The sequence below is a fragment of the Sinocyclocheilus grahami genome, unplaced genomic scaffold, assembly GCF_001515645.1.
Source record: "Sinocyclocheilus grahami isolate Dianchi unplaced genomic scaffold, SAMN03320097.WGS_v1.1 scaffold271.1, whole genome shotgun sequence".
Taxonomy (NCBI): Eukaryota; Metazoa; Chordata; class Actinopteri; order Cypriniformes; family Cyprinidae; genus Sinocyclocheilus; species Sinocyclocheilus grahami.
The window spans coordinates 913180-931336 of record NW_015505450.1 but is presented as its reverse complement, the minus strand read 5'-3'; the positions used below and the strand labels follow the sequence as shown (position 1 = coordinate 931336).

Sequence of the window (18157 nt, the reverse complement as noted above, 5' to 3'; positions counted from 1 at the left end):
TCTATCCAGCTCGGCTAGTAAAAACGGCAGTCAGAATGACCTTAGCGTTAAAGAAATACCATCGCGGCAGGAGGAGGACGGAGACGACAGTGTCGGCGATTCTTCAACAGTTACAAATGTGCTCCGTTATCAGTGTTCATTAGATGCCAAATTACGCTAAACAGGGCTGTAAAGGTGTTTAAGAGAGTTTGCAATGATCGATGACTTTTAAAGGCATATCGCAAGGACATCTTTCTGTGCAATGCAACTCCTCCAAGCCTACACGCTTCTACATAGAATAATGCCACATCAACCTACACAGACCCCCACACACACACACACTCTGAAACTACATGTGAACGTACACACACACACACACACACACAGTGCTACACACACTGGCTTTACGTATAAGCGAATTCAAGCACCCGAAGCATTACAGATAATCTTATTTCACAGATACGCAAAGCACATTGCCTTTGGGACACATTTGCTTCTGTAAACGGAGAATTCACCAATCACACTCTTCACAGCTGTAGATCAATAGCCCTTAATTAAGCCACATCTAAATGCATAATCAACTCATAACTAGATTTGCATTTCCTGAAGGGAATATCAGCCATTGCAAGACAGCAAACGACTGTTTCTACAGGTAAGTTTAGGTTTCAGGCTTTTCTCGTTGCTGGCCGGATGGTAAAATAGATGCAAGAAAGAAATGACCAATCAGAATTCTGAATGCAAATTTATGCGAGGCAAATGGCCAATCAGAATGCATATGCAAATATGATGATTTCACATTTCTATACTGAACTTAGCTGCAAAACAGTTTGAATTGAGTCATTACACAAAGTGGTTTGAGTTTAATTAACAGTGGAAATTTATGGAGAAGAAAAAATACAAAGACATAAGAGGAAAGTCAATACAGTGCTCTGAAAACACACAACCAGACATATGTTTGAAGCCAAATGTGCACATTGTATTAATGTGCTGAGTTTATGAAGGGAAAAATGTTTTATTGATCAAAGTGGAAGATACAAAAAGGAATATTTTACTCTGCATCATTTTCTCAATTTGTTGGAGCCTGTGAGTGATGAACGAACTTAACATTTTAGTAACCCTCCAATCAGGGGTCTGAATTGAGCTTGAGATTTATTTACAAAAGATTCGCTAATCAGTGTTTTGTTTTCCAGTAAACATGTTTAGATTAGTGTGCACTATTGCTTATTAGCATGCTTATTGTTAGCATATTGGCTGTTTATTAATATTTATAAATCACATATTAATGCATGAACATATTCTAAATCCGATAAGCCTACCGAATACCCAACCATAACAACAACAACTGCCTTACTTACTATCAATAAGCAGCAAATTAGGAGTTCATTAACTCTTAGTTAATAGTGAATAAGTGTTCCCCAATCTAAAGTGTAACCAAATATTTAAATACCTTTAAAACAAGAAACACATTCTTAAGACATTAAATTGTGTAAGATAACATACCTTGATTTCACTTTATTTCTTTTAGGAAAAATATAAGACATTGAATTAATTTTTTGTTTGTTTTTTTTAGCAACAAGAAATTCAGTATTGTTTTCAATAATACATTTACTGAAATGTTTCTAAAATATTAGTTTTTAGAGAATATATCTTTAAATGTCATATCATGCAGTGCAATTTTGTCTAAGTCAGTTTATGAAGGTGCTATTTATAGCATATATTGGGAGAGTGAAGGCTTATAGGCAGCCATAAAGAAAATAGAGGGCTATGAATAAACAGACAAAGGGAGACATGAAAGAGATACAGTGTGAAGCTTGCTACTGTCTCTTTAAATCTTCTTGTCCCTCCTCCTCCCCTTCAGAGCCAGAGAGAGAGCCGTCTTCACTAGCAGCCAAAGCCTGTCCATAAACTCCAGCCTCTTCCCCCCTCCATCTGGCAGGAGGGACCGAGAGAGATAGAGAGGGGACCAGAGTGCCAGAGTGCGCGTGTATCCACAGGGTTTAGAATCGGAGGCAAAGGCAGCATCCCTCCCTCAGTCAGTCCCTCAGTCCTGTCGTCACGGCGACAGGAGGTGTCTGTTCCACGGCCGAGAGACGGAATACGAGGCGGAATCGGCAGCTAGTGGTCGCCGCAGCAACAAGAGCATCCGAGGACTTCCAGGAGTCCATGCAGGAGCAGAGAAGCCAAGGCTGCCGGGGGCTCGAAAAGAGGGGACCCGGGGTAAATCTTTCATCCACCACCTCCTCCTCCTCCGCTGCTGCTTCACTTTCTCTCTGAAGGACGGCTCTGAATGAACCCTCCTTCTTACGGTGGGCGAGTGTGGCTGGATGGACACTGAAGGGAAAGACATAATAGAGTGGGATTGTGTGTGGGAACGGGAGAGAGAGAAGTAGGGGTGATTGGGAGGAAGACGGTGTGTGTGAGAGAGATGGTGACTGACGCCGCAACAAAACGGGAAGAATGATCTGAGCTCAGCCGAGCAGAAAACTGTATTCCCGTTGTTCCTCAGGAGGGAGGAAAGGCAAACCTGCACGCACTTTCTACTACTGACCAGGGGAGAGGTGAGAGCGAGAAAGAGTGCCAGAGACCCCTGTTTTATGGTGTATTTCCACGGGGGCTGATTCAATTTGGTGAGCGTGTTCATTTGTATCAGTTCTTCTTAGTCTCTCTTTGCTGTCTGTAATTGATTTTGTGTAGTAAACTGAAGCTTGAACACGGTTAAAAGAGAAAATCAAGATATGTGTTTAAGAAAATTGAATGTGGGGGAGAAAAAAAAATGACAGGAAGAGAGACATTACCAGATAAGCAGAGAAATTGCTCTCCTTCCTCTCTTTCCAGGTGTTGTGTCAGATTGTCTCTTTTGGCAGCGGTTTGAAGGGTCAAGTTATCCTCTTTTATTCCCTTCCAGTTCTTCCTGGAGCAAAAGACATGGAATTTACCTTCTCTGATGGCTTTTGAAGAACGCCACGCTATTCTAAAAGGGTAACAACTGGATTTAACCCAACATCAAAGGGAACTAGATTGAGATTCATCTCTGTCTCTATTTCCATTTAATGAAATGGGGGAGAAATGTCTCTCTGACCTGGAGAAAACGATGCGCCATTCCGTCTGAAACCCCGTGGGGGATTACGTGTGAAACGTTCATCATAACACTTATTGTAAGTGTAGTTGCAGTTTTGCCAATCACTCTGAAAGCATTACGTCGGTTGCCTTGGTTTATCGTTTCAGACATGCACAAATGCACAAGGACAAACATATATATATATATATACACATAAAATCGCTGTGGCTTTTTGGCTAAATTAACATCCTCTCTCTCTCTGCTTTTCTTTCAGATTCCGTTCAAGGAAACGCAAAGTTGGAATATTTCACCTTTTGGTTTGACTTTTTTTACTCCGAACACAAGACAAAAAGACAAAACGTTGCAGATTTGAAACAAAGAAGCACTTCAGTCTACTCTGACAGGAAGGCATCTTTGGGAGTTTCCTTTTTTGTCCTGGATTGGATTTTACAAGAGTTAGCAGTGGATCAGTCGCTTATACAACCCTGCTAGCCATGTCTTCATGGAAGAGAAGAATTCTGCATCATAGACAACTGCTTTCCATCCAAAGTTACCCCTAAGGACTCACACATGCACACTAAACACATGCTAGGGTGAAATGAGCCACGCTTCTTGCACATTTTGCTTCTTCATCCTGGAGTTTGGTGTGTATTCTTGGATCTAACAGCCTAACCGTCCTTCAATGTTTCCAGCACCTTCCTTTCCATCCGCGTCTGTCCCGAGATGCCCCGACGTACACAGCAAGAGGAGGCTTGACCCCAGACCCAGCGAGGTCTCTCGGCTGCCCAGGCATATTTAAGATGTTGAACCCTTCCCGCGTGGCCCGAGCCCCAGATCGGATCAGTAGCACTGCGGCTCCCGGAGGCCCCAGAGATGGATCGTGGCTCGGCTCGCCCCTGCCCTCAGCGCTCCGCACCCCGGCCCGTGAGCAGCCTGTGAAGGATGTCCCAGAGCGGAACTCCAGCCCGGGAACCCTCTGAGACCCCCAGTCAGAGAGAACAGGTCCGCAGCCACATGAAGATGGTGATCAAGCAGCTGGAAGGAATCCTCAAGGAGCTGAAAGATGTGGCACATGAACTGCGGGAGGTAAGAATCGGGAATCCTTTGGTTGCCTTTTACCTTTGAGGGAAATTAATAGGTTCTGTTTGGACTTTAGATGACTGGTTTCTCCAGCAGGAGATAAATAATGAATGTTTTCCAGTTTGGACTGGCAGGTTGAAGCGGTACCAGTGTGGTAGGGAGTCAATGTAGCCTCATTACAGTAAGAAACCAAAGCGAGCGGCCTTAATCTGAGAATTTAACCGTCTTGGGAACCAAAGAAAGGGATTTAGCTCTTTTATCCAAAGGCAAGGTGCACTTTTCCCGTGCATGAATCTGTTGCAATGCCAAACGATGGCGTAAACAGATATACAGAGAAAAATAGAAAGGGAACACAAAAGTGAGAGGCAGAGAAAAAAGGAAAGAGGTGTGCAAGGTAGGAGTCGAGCTTGGCAATGCAATAGTTATGTAAGCACTTTGTTATCGGCTGGATTCCTACTGTATCGTACCAACTGCCATGGTTACAAGATGAAAAGATTCCACTGTGTGTGTGTGTGTGTGTGTTCCTCTCTCTGTGTTTGGGAGTGAGCTGACTGCATAGAAAAAAGACAAGTGTGTGTCTGCGTCAATGTCACATTTCAGCTGAATAGATTCGTGTGCGTTCGTGTGTCTGAGAAAGGTACAGAAATGGGCAAGAAAATGTTTTCCAGTTTGGACTGGCAGGTTGAAGCGGTACCAGTGTGGTAGGGAGTCAATGTAGCCTCATTACAGTAAGAAACCAAAGCGAGCGGCCTTAACCTGAGAATTTAACCGTCTTGGGAACCAAAGAAAGGGATTTAGCTCTTTTATCCAAAGGCAAGGTGCACTTTTCCCGTGCATGAATCTGTTGCAATGCCAAACGATGGCGTGTAAACAGATATACAGAGAAAAATAGAAAGGGAACACAAAAGTGAGAGGCAGAGAAAAAAGGAAAGAGGTGTGCAAGGTAGGAGTCGAGCTTGGCAATGCAATAGTTATGTAAGCACTTTGTTATCGGCTGGATTCCTACTGTATTCCACCAAGTGCCATGGTTACAAGATGAAAAGATTCCACTGTGTGTGTGTGTGTGTGTGTTCCTCTCTCTGTGTTTGGGAGTGAGCTGACTGCATAGAAAAAAGACAAGTGTGTGTCTGCGTCAATGTCACATTTCAGCTGAATAGATTCGTGTGCGTTCGTGTGTCTGAGAAAGGTACAGAAATGGGCAAGAAATTGTTGAACAGTGAAGAGATCTGCGCATGCACGTTTGGCTTTTTATGAGAGAAAATAATGAATTCTTTAGTTTTGCTCCCTCTCCATATGGACATTAAATATTTCAGTTCACTCTGGCAAGCACACCAGCTAAAATTCGCCCTTCCCGAACCATCCGTCATCCTCGGAGCTCCCCGGGCACCGGCATCTGTTCCCCTTCAGATCAGCCCATCCAGCTCACACCTCCAGACCGTGTGGCGTGGAACTGGGGGAGGTCAGACTACAGCAGAACTACACCCTCGAGTCTCTCCCTCGTGCCTGATGATGTGATTGATGATGTGGGAATAATGCTCTCTCCGGCTATTTATAAACACCAGGACTCGGCGTAGCCCAGTAAACAACTCTACGCCTACACTACATATGGATCGGGCTAAAAATAAAGTCAAAAACTCAGAGACGAGTATGCATTCAGTGTGAGAGTGTGTTCTGGAGAATATGGGATGGCTTTAGAGCTTTACTTTAAGGAGTATTGATGATCAGTCCAGGGGAAGATGTGTAGATGGTGAATGTCGGATAAAATCTTTTTCTGTTTTAGAGGACTGACTGATGCTTGACACTCAATGCTGAATGATACTTCAGGGATGTGCAATAATGGGGTCACATCACACATAATGAGACTGCAGACTCTGCTTGAGTGTGTGTGTGTGTGTGTGTGTGTGTGAGAGAGAGAGAGGTTTTGCCTACATTGTGAGGACTGAATGTCCCCATAAGGACGGTAAAAGCTGAAGTCACATACATTTTGGGGCGAGGAAAGTGGCTTCGTAAACATACAAAATAACATCTTAATTAACCTATTCAAAAGTAGAAAGGTTTCTCAGAGGGTTTGGGGATGGAAAATAACATTAGCTCTGTATAAAAACACTAGATGTCAATGGAAAGTCCCCACCGTGATAGAAAAACATACGTGTGTGTGTGTGTTTGGTATACTGACACATCAGCAAGTACAGGTAGTTTTACTCGCAGAAACATTTGCTTTTCCTCCCGTTTGGCTGCGATAGATCAAAACGGTTACAGTTAAGCCATCTCTACCCATCATAGGCCGCAGAGAATAGATGCTCTTGGTGTTTGAGAGCATATGTCTGTTTGTCCTCAACTATATGTGTGTTTATACCCTTTAACCCTGTTTGACTTCAAAGTACTGCAAGTTTGTGCTGAGATGGAAAAGACTTGCGTAACTCTACCAGTAACTTACATAAAACGGCACAAAGAGCTCTGAATTAGTCATCACTTCTGTCATTCTGCAGGAATTTAGCATCTCACACGAGTCTGAAGTCTTTTCGCATCTCCTCCCAGCCGCTTTAAACTCAAATTCAACCCCCCAAGCTTTTGCTGCTGCACTTTTTAATTAATGCTAACCGCCGCAGGCTAAGATCATCCTTGCAAACAAACGCTGAGGGAGATGCTGTCATTCTTTTTCATCCGATCTTCGAGTAGGAGGCGTAGTGTAAACAAAAGGAATGGTTTAGGCAAGCCTTTGATGATGGGTTGCATTAAAAATAAAAGCAGCAATGCATTTTGTCTTTTTTTGAAGGGAGCAGCACTGGCTCACTCGGTGCACTAGATGAAATAAGACATGACTGAAGGAAAAAGTTTTCCTAAAATAGAGCCAAACTTGACAGCTAGTGATCACCATTTGACATTTTGATAATAGCTAATAACTTTGATAAAAAGGTCATGCGAGTTTGGAGCGACATGATGGGCAGATGATGACTGAACTGGACTGACCCAATTTAGACGTGATTTCTGCCACAGCCTTTTAAACAAAAACTTTTTTCACGATATTCGTGCAGTTAAATATTAGGTACAATTAGGTTCTATATGTTAACGTCAAAATAACAATGAACAGTACTTTTGCAGCATTTATTAATCCAGGTCAGTGTTATTTTAGTATCATTGAGATACTATTACAGTTTGTATGTATTTTTTATTTTAATTTTAGTTAAATTTTTAGTAAATTAGTTGTATGTTCTTGTCATTTTTAGTAGTTTTTGGTGTTTTATATGTCTGTTTAGTTCTATTCATTTTATTTCATTCTATTTATTTATAAATTTTTAATTTTAAATATCTTAGTATATCAAGTTAAACTAAATTGAAATGAGAAATGTTTCTGAAATAGCCCAAATAAAGTGTTTGCATATTTTATTTCATTTCTGTTGATGTTTATATTTATTTCAAGTGGTTTTAGTTTCAGTTTTAGTTTTAATTAACTTTAACAACCCTGATCTAGGTTAACATTCATTTCTAAATATACTAATGCATTTTTTTTACATTTCTAGTTGAATAAATAAAGCAATTGTAAATGCATTATTAATGGTGTATTTTAAATGTATTATTAAATTCAAAATGTATTATAAATTAACCTTATCAACAATTTTATATACTGAAGTTAACCTACAATAATAAATGATGTTAATATGTGGTATATTTGTTATTTCATTCATGTACAATCGTTAAAGTTAACCATCAACATTTTTGTATTTCTTTATTTATTTTTGGATTAATGCAATATATCATCTTTGAATGAATTTGAATAGGTGTGCCAACTCAGGTGCTTGTCTTGATGAATTTAAGGCACTTACTGGTATCCTCATCCAGGCTTTTAACTGTAAATCAGCAGGTTTGATCCCACTTAGAGGTGATCCATTAACTACAGACCCTGTTTCTGTTCTACCGCATTTCGCTTCTTCATCCTGGAGTTCAGTGTGTGTTCTTGGATCTAACAGCCTAAGCATCCTTCAATGATTCCGGCACCTTTCGTTCCATCCGCGTCTGTCCCGAGATGCCCCGCAGTACACAGCAAGAGGAGGCTTGACCCCAGACCCAGCGAGGTCTCTCGGCTGCCCAGGCATATTTAAGATGTTGAACCCTTCCCGCGTGGCCCGAGCCCCAGATCGGATCAGTAGCACTGCGGCTCCCGGAGGCCCCAGAGATGGATCGTGGCTCGGCTCGCCCCTGCCCTCAGCGCTCCGCACCCCGGCCCGTGAGCAGCCTGTGAAGGATGTCCCAGAGCGGAACTCCAGCCCGGGAACCCTCTGAGACCCCCAGTCAGAGAGAACAGGTCCGCAGCCACATGAAGATGGTGATCAAGCAGCTGGAAGGAATCCTCAAGGAGCTGAAAGATGTGGCACATGAACTGCGGGAGGTAAGAATCGGGAATCCTTTGGTTGCCTTTTACCTTTGAGGGAAATTAATAGGTTCTGTTTGGACTTTAGATGACTGGTTTCTCCAGCAGGAGATAAATAATGAATGTTTTCCAGTTTGGACTGGCAGGTTGAAGCGGTACCAGTGTGGTAGGGAGTCAATGTAGCCTCATTACAGTAAGAAACCAAAGCGAGCGGCCTTAACCTGAGAATTTAACCGTCTTGGGAACCAAAGAAAGGGATTTAGCTCTTTTATCCAAAGGCAAGGTGCACTTTTCCCGTGCATGAATCTGTTGCAATGCCAAACGATGGCGTGTAAACAGATATACAGAGAAAAATAGAAAGGGAACACAAAAGTGAGAGGCAGAGAAAAAAGGAAAGAGGTGTGCAAGGTAGGAGTCGAGCTTGGCAATGCAATAGTTATGTAAGCACTTTGTTATCGGCTGGATTCCTACTGTATTCCACCAAGTGCCATGGTTACAAGATGAAAAGATTCCACTGTGTGTGTGTGTGTGTGTGTTCCTCTCTCTGTGTTTGGGAGTGAGCTGACTGCATAGAAAAAAGACAAGTGTGTGTCTGCGTCAATGTCACATTTCAGCTGAATAGATTCGTGTGCGTTCGTGTGTCTGAGAAAGGTACAGAAATGGGCAAGAAATTGTTGAACAGTGAAGAGATCTGCGCATGCACGTTTGGCTTTTTATGAGAGAAAATAATGAATTCTTTAGTTTTGCTCCCTCTCCATATGGACATTAAATATTTCAGTTCACTCTGGCAAGCACACCAGCTAAAATTCGCCCTTCCCGAACCATCCGTCATCCTCGGAGCTCCCCGGGCACCGGCATCTGTTCCCCTTCAGATCAGCCCATCCAGCTCACACCTCCAGACCGTGTGGCGTGGAACTGGGGGAGGTCAGACTACAGCAGAACTACACCCTCGAGTCTCTCCCTCGTGCCTGATGATGTGATTGATGATGTGGGAATAATGCTCTCTCCGGCTATTTATAAACACCAGGACTCGGCGTAGCCCAGTAAACAGCTCTACGCCTACACTACATATGGATCGGGCTAAAAATAAAGTCAAAAACTCAGAGACGAGTATGCATTCAGTGTGAGAGTGTGTTCTGGAGAATATGGGATGGCTTTAGAGCTTTACTTTAAGGAGTATTGATGATCAGTCCAGGGGAAGATGTGTAGATGGTGAATGTCGGATAAAATCTTTTTCTGTTTTAGAGGACTGACTGATGCTTGACACTCAATGCTGAATGATACTTCAGGGATGCGCAATAATGGGGTCACATCACACATAATGAGACTGCAGACTCTGCTTGAGTGTGTGTGTGTGTGTGTGTGAGAGAGAGAGAGAGGTTTTGCCTACATTGTGAGGACTGAATGTCCCCATAAGGACGGTAAAAGCTGAAGTCACATACATTTTGGGGCGAGGAAAGTGGCTTCGTAAACATACAAAATAACATCTTAATTAACCTATTCAAAAGTAGAAAGGTTTCTCAGAGGGTTTGGGGATGGAAAATAACATTAGCTCTGTATAAAAACACTAGATGTCAATGGAAAGTCCGCACCGTGATAGAAAAACATACGTGTGTGTGTGTGTTTGGTATACTGACACATCAGCAAGTACAGGTAGTTTTACTCGCAGAAACATTTGCTTTTCCTCCCGTTTGGCTGCGATAGATCAAAACGGTTACAGTTAAGCCATCTCTACCCATCATAGGCCGCAGAGAATAGATGCTCTTGGTGTTTGAGAGCATATGTCTGTTTGTCCTCAACTATATGTGTGTTTATACCCTTTAACCCTGTTTGACTTCAAAGTACTGCAAGTTTGTGCTGAGATGGAAAAGACTTGCGTAACTCTACCAGTAACTTACATAAAACGGCACAAAGAGCTCTGAATTAGTCATCACTTCTGTCATTCTGCAGGAATTTAGCATCTCACACGAGTCTGAAGTCTTTTCGCATCTCCTCCCAGCCGCTTTAAACTCAAATTCAACCCCCCAAGCTTTTGCTGCTGCACTTTTTAATTAATGCTAACCGCCGCAGGCTAAGATCATCCTTGCAAACAAACGCTGAGGGAGATGCTGTCATTCTTTTTCATCCGATCTTCGAGTAGGAGGCGTAGTGTAAACAAAAGGAATGGTTTAGGCAAGCCTTTGATGATGGGTTGCATTAAAAATAAAAGCAGCAATGCATTTTGTCTTTTTTTGAAGGGAGCAGCACTGGCTCACTCGGTGCACTAGATGAAATAAGACATGACTGAAGGAAAAAGTTTTCCTAAAATAGAGCCAAACTTGACAGCTAGTGATCACCATTTGACATTTTGATAATAGCTAATAACTTTGATAAAAAGGTCATGCGAGTTTGGAGCGACATGATGGGCAGATGATGACTGAACTGGACTGACCCAATTTAGACGTGATTTCTGCCACAGCCTTTTAAACAAAAACTTTTTTCACGATATTCGTGCAGTTAAATATTAGGTACAATTAGGTTCTATATGTTAACGTCAAAATAACAATGAACAGTACTTTTGCAGCATTTATTAATCCAGGTCAGTGTTATTTTAGTATCATTGAGATACTATTACAGTTTGTATGTATTTTTTATTTTAATTTTAGTTAAATTTTTAGTAAATTAGTTGTATGTTCTTGTCATTTTTAGTAGTTTTTGGTGTTTTATATGTCTGTTTAGTTCTATTCATTTTATTTCATTCTATTTATTTATAAATTTTTAATTTTAAATATCTTAGTATATCAAGTTAAACTAAATTGAAATGAGAAATGTTTCTGAAATAGCCCAAATAAAGTGTTTGCATATTTTATTTCATTTCTGTTGATGTTTATATTTATTTCAAGTGGTTTTAGTTTCAGTTTTAGTTTTAATTAACTTTAACAACCCTGATCTAGGTTAACATTCATTTCTAAATATACTAATGCATTTTTTTTACATTTCTAGTTGAATAAATAAAGCAATTGTAAATGCATTATTAATGGTGTATTTTAAATGTATTATTAAATTCAAAATGTATTATAAATTAACCTTATCAACAATTTTATATACTGAAGTTAACCTACAATAATAAATGATGTTAATATGTGGTATATTTGTTATTTCATTCATGTACAATCGTTAAAGTTAACCATCAACATTTTTGTATTTCTTTATTTATTTTTGGATTAATGCAATATATCATCTTTGAATGAATTTGAATAGGTGTGCCAACTCAGGTGCTTGTCTTGATGAATTTAAGGCACTTACTGGTATCCTCATCCAGGCTTTTAACTGTAAATCAGCAGGTTTGATCCCACTTAGAGGTGATCCATTAACTACAGACCCTGTTTCTGTTCTACTGCCATCGTGTACTTGAGCAAACCACTTAACCCATAGCTGCTCCAAAGGGACTCATTGAAACGGCCCTACTGTAAATTGATTTGGATTAAACTATCTATATGTATTAAGCACATTGTATTATTCATAATATTGTTATAAGATCACGCTCCACATGCACATGCATTTTTATTGGCCTTTGTTTAAGGCATTGTCATGCTAGCATTAGCTAGCATTGTCATGCTGATTGAAACAGACAGCGCTCCCTCTGGAGTCAGCTAGTAGTTGCACTGGATTTGATGATCAATTTCATTAATGAGTCACTGCTGCTGTCCTCACTGAGCCGATCGGTTCTGAATTCTCTGTGGCGCGTAGCACAACATGCAAAAACCATCGATAACATAAACACTCCCATTACGGTTAAACGCCCCAGATGCATAACGGGCCCACACAAGATGTCTATGGATTGTCAGAAAATACAAGTGCTTGAAATTAAGTGTCAGAAGAGAGTGAAAAAAGTGCCATTCTTTCTAGGGACGAAAGAGAGAGACGACGTAGATGGAGACGGAGACGGAAAGACACAATACGGAGAGGAGACTGTGTCTCACAGCATGTAATGAGAGGGACGACTGTCATTTGGACAAAGAGTACTTATCTTTGCTCCAGTGCAGTGTCTGCAGCTCGGTTAAGTGTCTGTGCCTGAGCTCAGTAATTTGAGAGATTGGTTTATCACACAGAAGCAGAGGGAGTGATGCAATGGCAAACATGGCTTCCTCAAAGTTGAGATTTTAGATGAAACGGCTCGGCCTCTTCTAATGTCCTCACTCAAATAATAATGAGACGACTCATTAAAGGAACCGTTAACCCCAAAATGGACATTCTGCCATCGTTCATTCACACTGGCGTCGTACGATGTTCTTTCTTCTTTTGAAACACAAAAGTAGGGATTTTCAAGAATGCATTTTTTTTTCATCTCATGCAATTATAATGAATTTGGACTGTAGCTTTCAAGATTCAAAAGGGATGCAGAAGCGCCAAATATAATGATTTTACTACACTTATCGATTCCTAATGGTTGCATTTCATAATTTGCATAATTTCCAACATTTTCCTAGACAGATGATTACAGCATTCCACTAGGTTTGTAACGAGAAGCGTAAATAAAAGACATTGAAGGCTTCCCTGCAGTTTTCCGGTAAAATAAAAGCTTGAGGGTCTTTAATGGTAATTGATCGAAACATTTCACCTTTTTTGTTTCACACAAGAAAGTCCTACGTGTTTGGACTGATATAAGGGTGAATAAATTATGACAGTATTTTCATTTTTAGGTGAACTATTCTTTTCAACATGATTATGTTGCATATATGCATCACACATGTGTCCCCAATAGATGCAACAGTCAAGTAGGATCCTTGTAGAGATCTATAGCACTTTTAAGGCAGAATCAAGTCAAAGGAATCAGCACATGACTTCACTGAAGCTCCTCTGATCAAACAGCATCAGTCCCATTTGTAAAGACTGTGCCGCAGGCTAGTTCCTTCCCTTCACACAAAGCCTGTACAGTTGCAAAGTGTCTTTACAGTAACAGTATGTCAGCAGTTAAAGTCAAACCCCATTTCTCTTTTCTAATCTGACATATATATGAAGCAGGATATTTAACGTGAGAAGATGTAGGACAGGACTTGATTTTATTAATCTGGAATCAATTGTGAAATGAGCAGGATTTCTGATGTCAGCTGAAAATGAAAGTCAGTTCATACAGAACGAGTTATTATTTTTTGATGAAAGATCATGTGTTTTGATAAAGTAAATCTAGTCTGTTTTGATTTTATGTTTACTTTAAATGCAATACATAAATAAGAGTAAAGTCCCAGCAGAACAAAACTCAAAAAAGTTCAGAAACATGCAGTCGTAACATTAAGAAGCTACTGCATTTCTTTCCTAACTCTTAAAAATTGCTTTTGGTATTTAGCAACATTCATTTAGTCCAGGGTTGTTATAGTTAACTAAAACTGAAACTGAAAGCACTAACTAAAATTAAACATACAAAAAATAATTTTATTTCTGCTAGTTTTAATTTAACATGAAGTATTCAAATAATTAAAACTAAATAAAAACCTAAATTGATGGATGAATGGATGAATGACAACAACAATGAAAATCAGAACAGAATATAAAGATGAAATCTACTTAAACATATTGACGAAACTATAATGGCATATCATTCATACTAAAAGAACACTGATTTAGTAAATAGATTTTTACATCTTTAACTTCAATAAAAGCAGTATATTTAGAAGCACATTTTTAGCTTCACATTTTATTATATTCTGGTGAGGAATCGAACATCTGAAAACAAACACACACACACACTCACTCACTCACTTAGTCTCTCACACACACACACACACACACACTTACTCTCTCACACACACACTCACTCTCTCTCACACAAACACACACACACACACACACTCACTCACTTACTCACTCTCTCACACACACACACACACACTTACTCACTCTCTCACACACACACTCACTCACTCTCTCTCACACAAACACACACACACACACACACACACACTCCCCCACACCCCCCCCCCCACACACACACACACACACACACACACACACACACACACACACACACAGCTTTAAACAGACGGCGTGAGAGAGAGAGATGGGAGGAGAGATAGTAGCAGGTGATGAAGACGGCGTCTCACAGACAGACAGAGAGAGTGTGACAGGATCAGTCGGGTCGCTCGGCTCACAGCGTGGAAGGAACCACAGGGGGCTTAAACCCCGAATCAAAGGCTGCCGCACTCTCGCTGGGACTGTTTACCCTGTCTGCCCTCTGACAGGACCACTGTATCCGCTAGAGGCACTGCGGTCGGACCGATTCCTTCATGCAGATTCATCAGATCTAACAGTAGCCAAATTTAGAATTTTTCAGAACTCAATTTAGATTTCATTCAAGATTTAATTAGATGACAGGACAACAAGATATTATGGTTGAGTCATTTTGAATACCCAAACTTGCTCTTTAAAGTCAAGTTTTTGCTCAGATGTTGCTTTTTCACCACTTAGTGAAATTGTGCACCTTAAAAATCAACGTAATTGCAAACTGAAGATGTTTCATACCTTATGACAGGGTTTCCAAAAAGGTGGTTCGCAAACCCCTGGGGTTTGTGAGTTCATGAGAAGCTAACAAAAAAATGAAATAAAATGTAATATTAAAATAAATCAATGTGGCTGCACCATTTTTTTTCTTAAATAAATATATATATATATATATATATATATATATATATATATATAAAAGAGAGAGGCTATAGGCTAGCTATATATATATATATATATATATATATATATATATATTAGCAATTATTTTAAAACAACAAATAACGAATAGGCCTTTGTTATCTTATTTTACTTAGGCTTGTTTTAAAGAGTTGTTAAATGTCTCTGTGTAAACGCAAATTTTGTAGAATTTCGATGCTGTTTTGTTATAGCCTATCTGTTCTGTTGAAATCTCATCATTTGGCAACATGCTGTTCAAGGCAGTAAGCAACATGAGCTGCGAAAATTCAACAAAAGTAGCTCGAATCGAATCACTTCATTTAGAATAATCGCAATCGATTCCGATCCCACATAACTAAAGAAACAAAAAGAGTTAAAGACGTTCAAACAAAAAGCGTTACAACACTTCTCGTTCTCCCTTAAGTCTAATTGCCATCATTTTAAAAAAAGCATTATAGGCCACCCAGATCTAGCTATCGGGTCTTTGAAAAAAAAAACATATTTGGGCGACCACTACAGTAGCCTACTATAGCCAACACAAAATACTACCATCATATCAAAAGAAAATATCTGGGACATTAGGCTACCTCTGGTTGCATAACACAATTTAAAACAATCTCATGTTTATGTTGTACGAACGACCGTTTAAATGACGAGGAGGATTTAAAAACGAGGATATAAATTAATGTCAACAATAGGCCGCTTTCGCTGTCCATGTCAGCAGCGCGAGCGCACGAGCCACCTTCTTCACCACCTGCAGAATGCGCAAGCTCGCGCCTCTCACTGCAGCGCGAGCTTCTTCGTTTATTACGCCAGTACAGTCAATCCCCGAGATGCAACTTTAATTGAAGACACGATCAAAGATGCGAAATTGTTTAATGTGCATGCACGCGCGCACGCATCCACTCTCGTGGCATTTGTAGAAATGCTGGGGTGCAACATTTACATTTGGGCTCATTCAAATGGATGCTTGCTTACCTCCAGCGTTCGGATTTCTTTTTGTGTCAAGTCGTTGGATGTGGCACATTTAGTCCTCAGACCTTCCAAGCTGGAAATACTAATGTCTATCATGTTTTGCACCAGTTCGCACTGCTGCAAGGCTTTTTGCAAACTCAGATGATGCTCGTCGCTTTTGGTCATATTCTCCTCGTCCATAATTTGTGAGCAGCGGTCACAATCAAAAATGCTCATGTTGTTGCTGTTATGTTTATTTAAAAAAACATGTTTCTACTAATAAGTATCTAGATAAAAAAACGTTTGGGGTGTGAGTAAGTTATGCTGCAGAGCAAAACAGTCTAATATCATCAAGATATGTTTACCACAGACCTTGTTTTACTTTGAAAATGAAAATGAAAAACCCCATTAGAAAATCTTGAGGGAACCTGTGGCAAATTTTGACGTCATGCCTGCACCACTCTATGGATAAGTACATAATCTAATTCATAAACCATTTTAGCATTAATAAAATTACATACTGACTGATACAATATTTGTCATGGAATACACTTGTTTGTTTACACTGTTTTAACATTCGTGCTTGCTTCATTTTCAAGATCTGAGGTAAATTATCCATTGTCGCTTTCAGTATGGCTATAAAAGTCACTCAAAATAACGTTCAAACTCATATTAGACCCTTTTAACATTAAATAAAGCATATACTCAGATTATCATTGTCATAGTTTGCATGCTGTTGTTTCAGCCGCGATGTTGTAGTGTATCAGCAGTGTATGTTGCAGTGTATCTGATTGAAAAACGATAATTGAAATTGAAAAGATTGTTTTGTTTTATTATTATTGAATGTGATGGTGTTGTGTGGCATCTGGTTAGGACTCGGTTTAGTAAGCATCCAGCCAAACCCTGGCTCCGTCCGTCCGTCTTACTTCACCCTCTTTCAAAGACCCATTTCCATTTTCTCTTGACCTCATTTCCTTCGCTCAAATTAATTTCTTAAATTAATGAGTGCCACCTCAGGAACGAGTGCATCAGCCAGTCTTCAGAGAGAGATGATGTTGCGCTCGATAGCGTCAGCCCGTGTGATGACGGAGCAATGATGTCTGATTTCAACAGCCCTTTTGGAAAGGAGTGAAAACTGACCAACGAGTCTGGAGCTTCATTACACTCCTCTCCAGACTGCTGAAGCTGCTATTGATGCTGGTGAAAGCCATGGATTAGCTCCCACTTTGGCTCGCACCACATCCTCCATCTCTAGTGGCCATTAGAAGCTTCTGGATGCTGAGGCAAAGATTTTCAGTTGACTTAAAAGGAACAGTTCACCTAAAAAATGAAAATTGTGTCAAATTTTACTCTCATGTCGATTCCAAGCTCGTATGCACTACTTCTTTTTCAGCAAAACACAAGAGTAGAACATTTTGAAGAAACAAAAGCACCAAAAATGGCAATAAAGCGGCACCACAAAAGAAATACATGATCTGTAAACTGTAAAATATATATAAACAAATAAACATATATATATGAAGAGTTAATTTGCAAAAACCAATAACTCCTCTTATTTGTTTTCAGAAATCATGTTTTTTTTTAAATTGCGCATTCCAAGTAATATCAATCAAACTTGGAATTGTTTGATTCCAATCAAAGTTGGGTTGTTTTGATTAAGTAATAATAACTTAAACAAATGGAGGTAATATAAGTATCTAGATAAAAAAACGTTTGGGGTGTGAGTAAGTTATGCTGCAGAGCAAAACAGTCTAATATCATCAAGATATGTTTACCACAGACCTTGTTTTACTTTGAAAATGAAAACGAAAAACCCCATTAGAAAATCTTGAGGGAACCCGTGGCAAATTTTGACGTCATGCCTGCACCACTCTATGGATAAGTACATAATCTAATTCATAAACCATTTTAGCATTAATAAAATTACATACTGACTGATACAATATTTGTCATGGAATACACTTGTTTGTTTACACTGTTTTAACATTCGTGCTTGCTTCATTTTCAAGATCTGAGGTAAATTATCCATTGTCGCTTTCAGTATGGCTATAAAAGTCACT

General features: G+C 39.9%; 1 long non-coding RNA gene across 2 annotated transcripts; it reads left to right on the top strand.

Moving 5' to 3' along the window:
* Positions 1-1884: 1884 nt before the first annotated feature.
* Positions 1885-4259, top strand: LOC107599767 (uncharacterized). Of its 2 annotated transcripts, none has more exons than XR_001610698.1 (3): positions 1885-2537; positions 2885-3134; positions 3312-4259. It is a non-coding gene; the product is annotated as an uncharacterized lncRNA (long non-coding RNA). The 2 variants fall into 2 exon arrangements; XR_001610697.1 differs by having other exon boundaries at positions 1885-2606.
* Positions 4260-18157: the final 13898 nt, after the last annotated feature.